The following is a 10,697-nucleotide window of genomic DNA, read 5'->3' on the forward strand; positions in this document are numbered from 1 at the left end:
GCGGAGGCAGCTTCGGTGTCTCCCCCTAGCGCCCCCTCAAATCCATGTCCTGGGCCCCCACCCACCTCGCGCTCTCATCCCCGTCAAACGCCTTTCCTAAGCCATGCCCCCTCACACTCACACTCATCCCTCTAAGCCTGCTTTTTACTGACAGACCTGCTCCCCTCCTTCTAACCAAACTGTGTCCGGGCTCTCACTCACTTCCACCCCCAGCCCCCTCGCGCCCCTCAGAGATGTGCCCCGGGCTCTCACTCACTTCCACCGTTAGCATCCCTCGCGCCCCTCAGAGCTGTGTCTTGGGCTCTCACTCACTTCCACCCTCAGATCCCCCCGTCCCGCCCCTCTAAGTGGTGCCCCGGGCTCTCACTCACTTCCACCCTGTATCCCCTCGCGCCCCTACGAACTGTGCCCCTGGCTCTCACTCACGTCCACCCTCAGCCCCCTCGCGCCCCTCGGAGCTGTGTCTTGGGCTCTCACTCACTTCCACCCTCAGCCCCTCGCGCCCCTCAGAGCTGTGTCTTGGGTTCTCACTCACTTCCACCCTCGCGCCCCTCAGAGCTGTGTCTTGTGCTCTCCCTCACTTCCACCCTCAGCCCCTCGCGCCCCTCAGAGCTGTGTCTTGGGCTCTCACTCACTTCCACCCTCCACCCTCAGCCCCTCGCGCCCCTCAGAGCTGTGTCTTGGGCTCTCACTCACTTCCACCCTCAGACCCCTCGCGCCCCTCAGAGCTGTGTCTTGGGCTCTCACTCACTTCCACCCTCAGCCCCTCGCGCCCCTCAGAGCTGTGTCTTGGGTTCTCACTCACTTCCACCCTCGCGACCCTCAGAGCTGTGTCTTGGACTCTCACCTACTTCCACCCTCGCGCCCCTTCGAGCTGTGCCCCGGGCTCTCACTCACTTCCACCGTGAGCCCCCTCCCCGAGCTATACTTTCACTTCTCTGCCCAGGCCCTCTATCGCCCACATAGGGCAATTAACTCACAACCTTCTCTGCCCAGCCCCCCGACCCTCTCAGAGTTATTCCCCGACCTCCCCGACCCCTCTGAACCCTGCTTCAAACTCCTCCCGCCTCAGCCTCCACGAAACCACTCCACGTTGTGCCCTCCTTCACACCCCACCAGGGCGCGCTCCCACTCCTCTAAGCTATGTCCCTCAGTCCTCACTTACATCTCTCCTCAGTCCCACTATCCCAGGAGCCCTGACCATCACTTCCCACACCCTCATGAGCTATGCTCCTCACTCATCTCTCCGCAGGCCCACTACCCCAGGAATCCTGCACCTCACTCACTTCCCTCACCCTCATGAGCTATGCCCCTCACTCACATCTCTCCTCAGCCTCACTGCCCCAGGAACTATCTCACTCACCAGCCTCACTCACCTTCACGAGCTATGCTACTCCCTTTTCGGCCACACTACCTCAGGAGCCCTGCCCCTCACTCACTTCCCTCACCCTCATGAGCTATGCTCCTCAGTCACATCTCTCCTCAGCCTCCCTACACCAGGAGCTCTGCGCCCCACTCACTTTCCTCACCCTCATGAGCTATGGCTCTCACTCACCTCTCTCCTCAGCCCACTACCCCAGGGGCCCTTGCCATCACTCCCTCCCTTCACCCCCATGAGCTATGCCTCTCACTCACATCTCTCATCAGCCCCACCACCCTAGGAGCCCTGCCCCTCACTCACTTCCCTTACCCTCATGAGCTATGCCGCTCACTCACATCCCTTCTCGGCCCCACTACCCCAGGAGCCCTGCCCCTCACTCATTTCCCTCACCCTCAGGAACTATGCTTCTCACTCACATCTCTCCTCAGCCCCACTACCACAGGAGCCCTGCCCCTCACTCACACCTCTCTTCATCCCCACAACCCCAGAACTCCTTTACCTCCGCCACTTCCCTCCCCCCGATCTGTGCACCTCACTGGCGTCCCTCCCAAGGTTCATTTCCCTCATCCCCAGCCCACAACCACTTCATTTCTGCTCGGGGGAGATGTGGGATCCCAGGTGAATTGAGTTCAGAAATCGGATTTAACAAACTGACCCTGAGCAAATTACCACCACTAAGGTATCCGCTAGAAAAACGTACTACTCCTGCGCTCACGCCCATCCATACCCTGACACCCCCAACCCAAGTCCTGCTGTTCACCGACTTCTCTCTCTTCTACCTCATCTTATGCCCGACCCCCTCCCCGGTATTTACCATAACGCCCCCTCCCACCTAGCAGCCTATAGGAAAGCCAGATGCTTCTCTGGGTTGCCTAGACAACCGTTTCATCAGAGGGCTGCCCCTTCGATCTAGGAGGGGCAGACTAGTGAGGGGCACATGGATGGAGCAAGGGGTGAGGACAGGGCACGGCAAGGGGGGCACACTTTCTCGCGAATATCTTTTTATTTTGTCAGCTGTGAATTTTGTGAGATCCAGGTTTCAATCCCAGCATCCACAACTGACCAAGTATGAGACCTGGTGCAAAGCGCTGCCCCTCTCCGAGCCAGGGTTCCTCCAGATGGCAACAAGGAAAGCTGCCAGGCAAATGTTCTGTTCATTACTGGGTAATAAAATCTACATTTACATAAACTAAGAAGCACGTGTGTGAAGAGCTAGTGGAACATGCATAGTCTAACCAACCACTGATGCAAAGTGTGTGTTCCATGATAACAAGCATTGGCAATGCCAACAGTTCTGGCTCTGTATGAATGTTGTATGGCAATGTGAAACGCTTACAAGTTAATAGCTTGGGAATAAATGTGTATTTGTGTGCAAGCAAAGAACTGTGGAGTAATACTGGTGTAGGCTAAAAGGTTAGGTGGCTTTTGCACTGTGCAGCCAGACCTAAAAATCCATGTACATTAAAAACTGCCCTCCGCCCACGTGCTGCTCCCTGGGGAAGAAAACATCAACTATCTAGGTATTTAATAAACTTTAATAGCATTACAATGCCATGTGTGTGCCCAGTGTTTAATTTGTAAAAAAAATAATTGAGCCCCCTTTATGAGGCCACTGCAAGTTGCCCCATGCATTGCCTCTGCAACAACGATTAACTTCACACTCATACAAGTGGCAATTCAGACTATTCCAGGCACCCAAGGCTATAAGAACGGCTTGGCTAGCAGGTATTAGTCATTGTTAATGTATATTAAACTATTAAACAACTGCTGTTGTGCACAAGTCAAAATTAGACAAACGAAAGTGCTGGTGCCAACAATTAGGTGCCGAGCGGTGAAAACCACTGGCTCAAATTAAGCAGTGTGTGTACACCTGAAAGTCCAGCTTCTGGCAGCCATATCAATAAACACAATTATCACAGATGTGTGGAGAGCGTGCACGGTTTTGTGGAAGTAGACAACGTCTGCCCAATCAAAACATGTACTTCTGGCTCCCAACATGTGGGTGGAGCCAAACTGTCTGGGGACAGCTGCACTGTCAAGCTAGACCATAAAAAAAAGGTGAGATAAATGCACAGAAAATATGTAGCGGGACACAGATAGCATAACAGTCAAACAGTTTAAGAACAAACACAGAAATGTTTACGCTCACAAGAGCAGATTTGGTTCTGAAAGAATAGGTTATCTCAGGTTTTCTCATGCCACGAGTGAGTATTTCATCTAGTTCAGTTATGCTTTAAATTTGCATTTGGGTACTTGCAGTTCCGGTAGAAAAGCACAACTACAGACCGGAAAGGAAAAGTAAAAAAAAAAAAGTGTGAATTACTCACAGCTGACAAGGAAGACATATTACCTCTGATCAGCACTTAATTTAACTTCAACTGAGTAGTGATTTGTTTTCTAATTACACTAGTGCACAGAGAGAGTGATACATAGTATAGTTCTGCATTAATTTTGGGTCTGGCATGAGTAGCATGACTAAAATGTTTTTTACAAAACTCTCAGCCTTCTCTATTCCACCCATGAGTATTTACCTCATCAAGACCAGGTTTTTAGGTCTTGAGCATTATTGTTACCAATTCTTCAAAATATTCATAGAGTGGACTTTGTCGCTGACTAGAGACATCCTTCTCTCTCACCTCGTGCTACTTGCAGTTTGGTGTACCATTACCGGGGCCACTGGAATTATGCATTTTTGTGCCTGAGATTTTTCCACATAATTATCGATTTGGCCCATTTGCCACATAATCTATCATCTGTTGCGTAAAATGCAGATTAAAAAAAAAATTCTAGCTCAGATGGATCAAAAATTATAGCAATTCGTGTTGCCCTCTAGTGGATGGCCCTTTTCAAAGCGTGACTGGTCCCCATTCTATTGCTTAATGCTGTATCTAGATGTTAAACTGTTAGTAATCAGGTGAAACTTTTGGCAAGACAGTGTTAACCTGCGTACAAAATATGGAAGTAATACTGTCATAAAATGTCTCACAATACGCCATATAATTTGACTTTATTTGCATAGCCAACCCTGACGCATAATTTGGTCCGCCCTCACCATACAATTCCAGTGGCTACGACCATTGTTCCTTCTATGTGGTAGCCTGAAACTCTGGAAACCATGAAGGACTCTGAAACAATACATATAACATTCAAGATCTCATAAATGTATTTTACACAGATAGCAATCATTTTGGTTTTGTTTCCCCACATCAGGATTTTTAATGTTGACTCACGACTCACAACACAAGTCACCTTTACTGGATTTGCCAGTGTGGTTTCCTTTGCTTCAAGCACTACCACCTCACATACTCTCCCCAACCCCTGACTCTCCACGATGGTCCCCTCTACGCTCGTCTATTGCTTTCCCCCGTCTATTCCCTACCTCTCAGTATTCTTTTTTATTTATGCATCCTTACTTAGCTCTTGCATTGTAGGTAGTTTGGGTAATTCCACTGAAAGGTGAGACCTGTTGGCTTTGCCAATGCTTGTTTTCTTAACGTTCTGATACTTGCAGTCCAGTTTATCACATTAAAAAGTCAAACCTACAAGTACCAGCCTGGTAAGAGGAAACATGGGCCAGATGAGCTACTTGGACTGTGGGGTTGGAAAGCTAGAGAGCTCTGGTTTTGGTAGTACATTCTGGTACTTTTAGTTCTGATTTTCTGCCATAAATGATCCTGTCCCAGGATGAAAAAAATACCTGTAGTGGATGAGTTGTTCACGCTTGACGTAACATGAGACAACATGAAGTGCCAGCACAGGGGCATGGTGAGACATTGTATGATGGAACAAGGCATGCCTTAACAACGCAGACGGAACCACGACCGCATTGTTTCCACGCACGCCTTTACCACACAAGCCTTTATACCAAATTTTGTTGTAAAAGCATGCCTAGTAAAGGCATGTGTGGAAACGGCATGCAAAACGGCATGTGTGGCTCTATCATACAACCGCATCACTGACCCTAAGGCCCAAAACAACCCCCACCCCTAATACCTAAACTACCCGACCCCCCACCCGCCCTGAGCCCTAAAGAAAAATAATATCCTAACCCCCAACCCCTTCCCTAGAAACTGAAGTACCCTGAAGCTCCCACCCGCCCTGAACCCTAATAAAAAACCTACCCTGACCCCATCCCTGCCCCATAAAACATAACTACCCTGACACCCCCTACCTGCCTTGAACCCTAAAACCTTCCCCCTAAGTAAACTACCCCGGCCCCTACCCTAAATAAAAACAGCCAAACCCCCCCCACCCCTGCCCCTAAAAAATGAAATAGCCCGATCACCCAACCGTAAGCCCTAAAAAATGAAATACCCAAAGCCCCCCACGCCGCCCCTAAAAAAATAAACAACCCCCTACCCACCCCAAGCCCTTAATCCACCTCACCCCTAAAATCTACCCCCCCCCCTTGCCCCAACCCCACTTACCTCACCACGTCCTCTCCTGATCCATTCTGCCTTTTTCTGGGCCTTAACTACACATGCGTGGTTAAGGCACATGAAAAGACAGTCGTTGTTCCGGCAAGCGTGGCTATGCTTGCGTGGGAAACGTCTGCGTTGTTTACAACGTGTTGTGTTTCCCATGGTGAGGCAACTGCTTATTTTTAGGACTGTTTTTAGAAGTAATTGTTATGCAGTTTGTTATACAAAATAGAATAAATGAATATACATGTTTTACAACCTTCAAAAGGGTGTTCACTAGCGAATACGGGACCTATTGAGAAGTCCCCACTCCTCTGGGATTTAAGGGCAGGGCGCCACCATTCAGGGGGACCCCAAGCAATCTAACATCTAGGAATACCTGTGAGATATTGAGTCTAGGGGGCCCCTTATCACAGTCAGCTGGGGGGCCCCCAACATTTTGTATCATGCCACTGCTGGGTAGCGAGGTGCCCCCCCAGCTGAATGTAGTAAGGGGCCCGGCGGAATGTGGTAAGTATGACCTGCCCCTGGCAGCTGCAGAAAACATTCTAGGTTGTTTGTAATACACAAAATATTTACAGACCTTCAGAAACATTACTGAAGGTTAGCTTTGTCGTCTGTAACAGGAATAACTGCAACAGAAAAACACACACCACAGGAAAATGACCCAAAAAGTAAACAACACACCACATCTCCATCGAACTGATACGCTCAAGGCCCCATAACACCCACGGGCATGCCCTGGACCAGACCTGTCTTCGCAGCTCCAAAGCTAAAAGAGCCAGTCAGGGACGTAACAAAGGCTCCCTGCAGTCCCAGCAGGGTATGGGGTCCCCAAATCCTCCAGGGCCCTCCAAACCTTTCAGAGGTGCCCCGTTCCACCGAAGGCCAATGAATATTTGTGAGATATGGGATACACAGGGGCCCCCATCACATTATGCACGAGGGCTTCAATGTTCTTTACACCACTGGGTAAAGTCGTCCTCTGAGCCAGGTGACCCGTCAGACGTTCCTAGCAATACGAAAGACTGCCTCTGAGCCTTGATACACGGTAGCACTGACAAGATAAAATAGCTGGGACTCCTTTAGTTTGCAGGGTTGTGTGCAAAGTCAAGTGCTTCTTCCGCGTATTGAGGCGAGGTCTGGAAATTCTGACCTTCGCGCTCAAGGTCAAACTTATCCGACTTCGCCAGAGGCAAAATGTGTTTAAAACGCGATCCCGCTCTTCAACCAGATGTCGTTCACCAACATGCAAGGGAACTCAGTCTGCAGGCAAGGTGTTTCTCCGGTGTCGTTCGGGGATGCCCTGGATATATGTAGCAGCAGGAAAATAATAGCTGCTGCGTCATCATGTCCCCTGCCGCAGAAAGTCTGGCCCTAGAACTTCTGGTGGCAACAGTGCTTAATTTGAGCCGGTGGTTTCCGGTGCGGGCCATCGGCACTTTATTTTGTGGACCGGCACTTATTTTTTTGTCTCAAACTGCAGACAAAAGACCTATATTGGAAAAATGAGGAAAAGAAAAACGAAATAGCGAAACAAAGGGAGAAAGCAGAAAGCTACAAGAGTGAGCTGAAGGGGCAGGGAGTGGTTGTAAATGGATTGAAGAGGCCCAAGATGGCTTCTGGATTACGCCACCTCAGTATTCCGCGCTCACACATTTAATTGCAGCAGCCGCGTGTTTAATAGGAGGGCTTTGTGCACCGGCACGTTTTCATTTACAGATTAGGCACTAGGTGGCGGGGAAGGGGGTGACGTGATCTGGCAAAAGGCGGGTGACTGCCAAACGGTAAACTGGTGGCTCTGAGCAGCAGAGGGACTAGTTGTTGCACTCAACGATGAATGTCCAGCTAGTCATCTTAAACTGAGATAGTCTTTAATCTAACAGAGGGAAAAGAAAAGCTTGTTAAAATGCTCTCAGCCGTAAAATATAGGCCTGGGCGAAATGTATACTTCGCGATAGACTTGTTACATGAAATTGTAGAAATTACGCCACTTCACGTAACTAGTGCCATTCATGGTAAAATTTACTTTGAACGCACCATTTGTGGAAAAAAAAAAATTACCACATTCAGGAGCAACAGAACGTGACTGAGTTTTTTCACGTTTTAGCGTGAAATGAACAGATTTGCATTTTAGGTAATTACTTGCAATAGCTCGTAATTATATAGAACTTTTGCTTTAATACGCAAAAGAAAAGTACGCAAATTTTGCACGTCCCCAATAAAAACACAAATGCCTAGAAAGGGTAACCCCCAACCTCAATCTTATCTTTGTCATTGGAGCTAAAACACAGATTTATGTAAGAACATGGGGCTGGTTTACTGAGCAATCCACAAAGGTGTTAGGTGTGCGTGGTTATTACCTTGTTTACCCTTTCAGACACACTAACTGAGGGTAACAAACTAGCAAGAGGTGCTACCCACGGGCAGCACAACCATCTCTTTGCTTGAGGCTCATGTTATCCGAGCTAGTTTTGCTCCTACTGCTGAGTTTCATGACAAGACTATTTACCCTCACCCCTTTCAAAAGAGATCTTCAAAGGTGGTAGGGGAATTATGGGCCAGATTTAAGAAAAGTCCTTAGCGCCCCCCCTAACGCCACCATAAGAGCGCTGTATCTAAGATATGGCGCACCATGGCAGCAGTTAGGGAACTAAGGTCAAAGTTTTTTATGCTAGTTCGGAGCTTTGTAGGCTTAACGTCCAAAATGTTGGCGCGCATCCTGCAAAGCCCATTAAGGCCCATTGTAAACAATGGTGTGCCTCTTTTTAACGCCTGCTCTGAGCAGGCGTAAACAGTACTGAAAAAAAATGACGCAAAAAAATCTCTTCGATTTCTTTGTGCCATACCCCCCCCCCCAAACAGGGGAACGCCCCCCTTTGCATACATTATGCCTGGCACAGGCATAGTGTAGCGCAAAGAGTTACAAAGTGGCGCAATGCGTGCATTGCACCACTTTGTAATGTTGACGCATTGATTTTGGCCTCGTTGGGCCACATTAGCATGACACTAATGTGGCGCAAGGAGGTGCTAGGGGCTCTTAAATCTGCCCCTATGTTTTTTTGAGACAAAAAGGTAAATGTTAATCAAAGGTAAATCATTTTCTCAGTAATTTCGCCAGGTGTACAAAGCTTCACTCTACTCTTTGTACTTCTAGAGCCAAATGAGACATATATGTGGGTCCAGTGGCATTCACATTCTTTGGGTGCCCCCAGGGTACTGGCACTTCAGTTGTTTGTAACACAAAACTTCCCCTTGATTTCAAATTATTGCACTGCTTAGAAGTAAGGAGGTGCCAGGAGGCTGGTTGCTGATAGCATGGCTTTCTGAGGAAACTCCAAGGCTCATTACCTCAGAAACCATCAGCTTGGTCCAAAGATTATATCACTCCTAGGTCTGTACATTTCTAGGGTTTGTTGGCAATGGGTTTGTGGGTTCCTAGGAGTTATATGTCACATCTGCTACCTTTACAGCACTATACAGATCCACCAGTGGGTCTATGTCAAGGAATGTTATTTTTTTCATTTTTCTTTCGCCCACTACTGCATCTATATGATATCCTATGATAGGGCCAGCTAATGGCCACCTTCACTGGTGGTGACCTGTCACAAGGAGCACGCCCGCACACAAAGTAATTCCCTTCTGCCCCAGGGACTACATTGTGAATATATGTTACTTGATACAAAATGTGTATTTTGCTTTTGTCACTGATTTTGTCCCTAACAATAACGTTTTGCAACAAACACAACAAATCCAAACAAGCACTTGCGAAAGTTAAAGGTTGGTAGCCAATGTGAAACCTATTGGTTTTGCCAGTGTTTGATCTTAGTTGTAATTGTAATCCTATTGCTCTTTGTAGGTTAAATACTGCTTTTTATTAATATTTACCTAATCTTAACTTACTTCCCTTTTAATTATACTTTAATTCCATTTCTTTCGTTTACTTATATTTATCATAACTCCACTTCTCCTATACCTAATTATCGTTATCCAACTGTAATTCTTTAATAATTGTGTTTTTATTAATGTAAATTATTACCGAATCTTAGCCTAGCTCTGGAATTAATTCTGAACCTCTTGTCTTCTATATTATTAAAATGTAAGAATTGTTTTTATTCTAATATCAACAGTGGCACTGAACCCAAACTAATTCAATTTGTATTACTTTTATTATTATCTATTAATACTATGTATCTTCGAGAGAAACCCTTCTACACTGCCTTCTATTACTTTTTATTAAATGTTAATTTCCCTAAGACAGTTATCACATAGTATTAATAGATACAGGGAAAATAAAAGTAAATTAATGCATTTATATAATAAAATAACATTAACCTTTAACAGTTAGTTAAAATAATGTTCTCAATACTTTGATAATGTATTTAACCAGGTAAGTGATGCTAATTGAATTCTTTTAAATAATTAAGAGTTATAATAGGAATATGTTTGGAATCAAAATAATAAAAGTAATACAAATTGAATTAGTTAGGGTTCAGTGCCACTGTTGATATTAGATTAAGAACAATTCTTACATTTTAACAATATAGTAGACATGAGGTTCAGAATTAATTCCAGAACTAGGCTAAGATTCTGTAATAATTTACGTTAATAAAAACACAATTATTAAATAATTACATTACAGTTAGGATAATGATAATTAGGTATAGGAGAAGTGGAGTTATGATAAATATAAGCAAATGCACGAAATGGAATTAAAGTATAACTAAAAGGGTACTAAGTTAAGATTAGGTAAATAATAATAAAAAACAGTATTTAACCTACAAAGATCAACTATTTTTTCTCATTATATTATTTTAGTGTCTTCCTTCCATCGATGTAGTGATCCATTACAAACTTCTAATTATGTTGTAGTGTTCCACAGTGCAGACACCTAA

Source organism: Pleurodeles waltl, chromosome 8 (genome assembly GCF_031143425.1).
Source record: "Pleurodeles waltl isolate 20211129_DDA chromosome 8, aPleWal1.hap1.20221129, whole genome shotgun sequence".
Lineage (NCBI taxonomy): Eukaryota > Metazoa > Chordata > Amphibia > Caudata > Salamandridae > Pleurodeles > Pleurodeles waltl.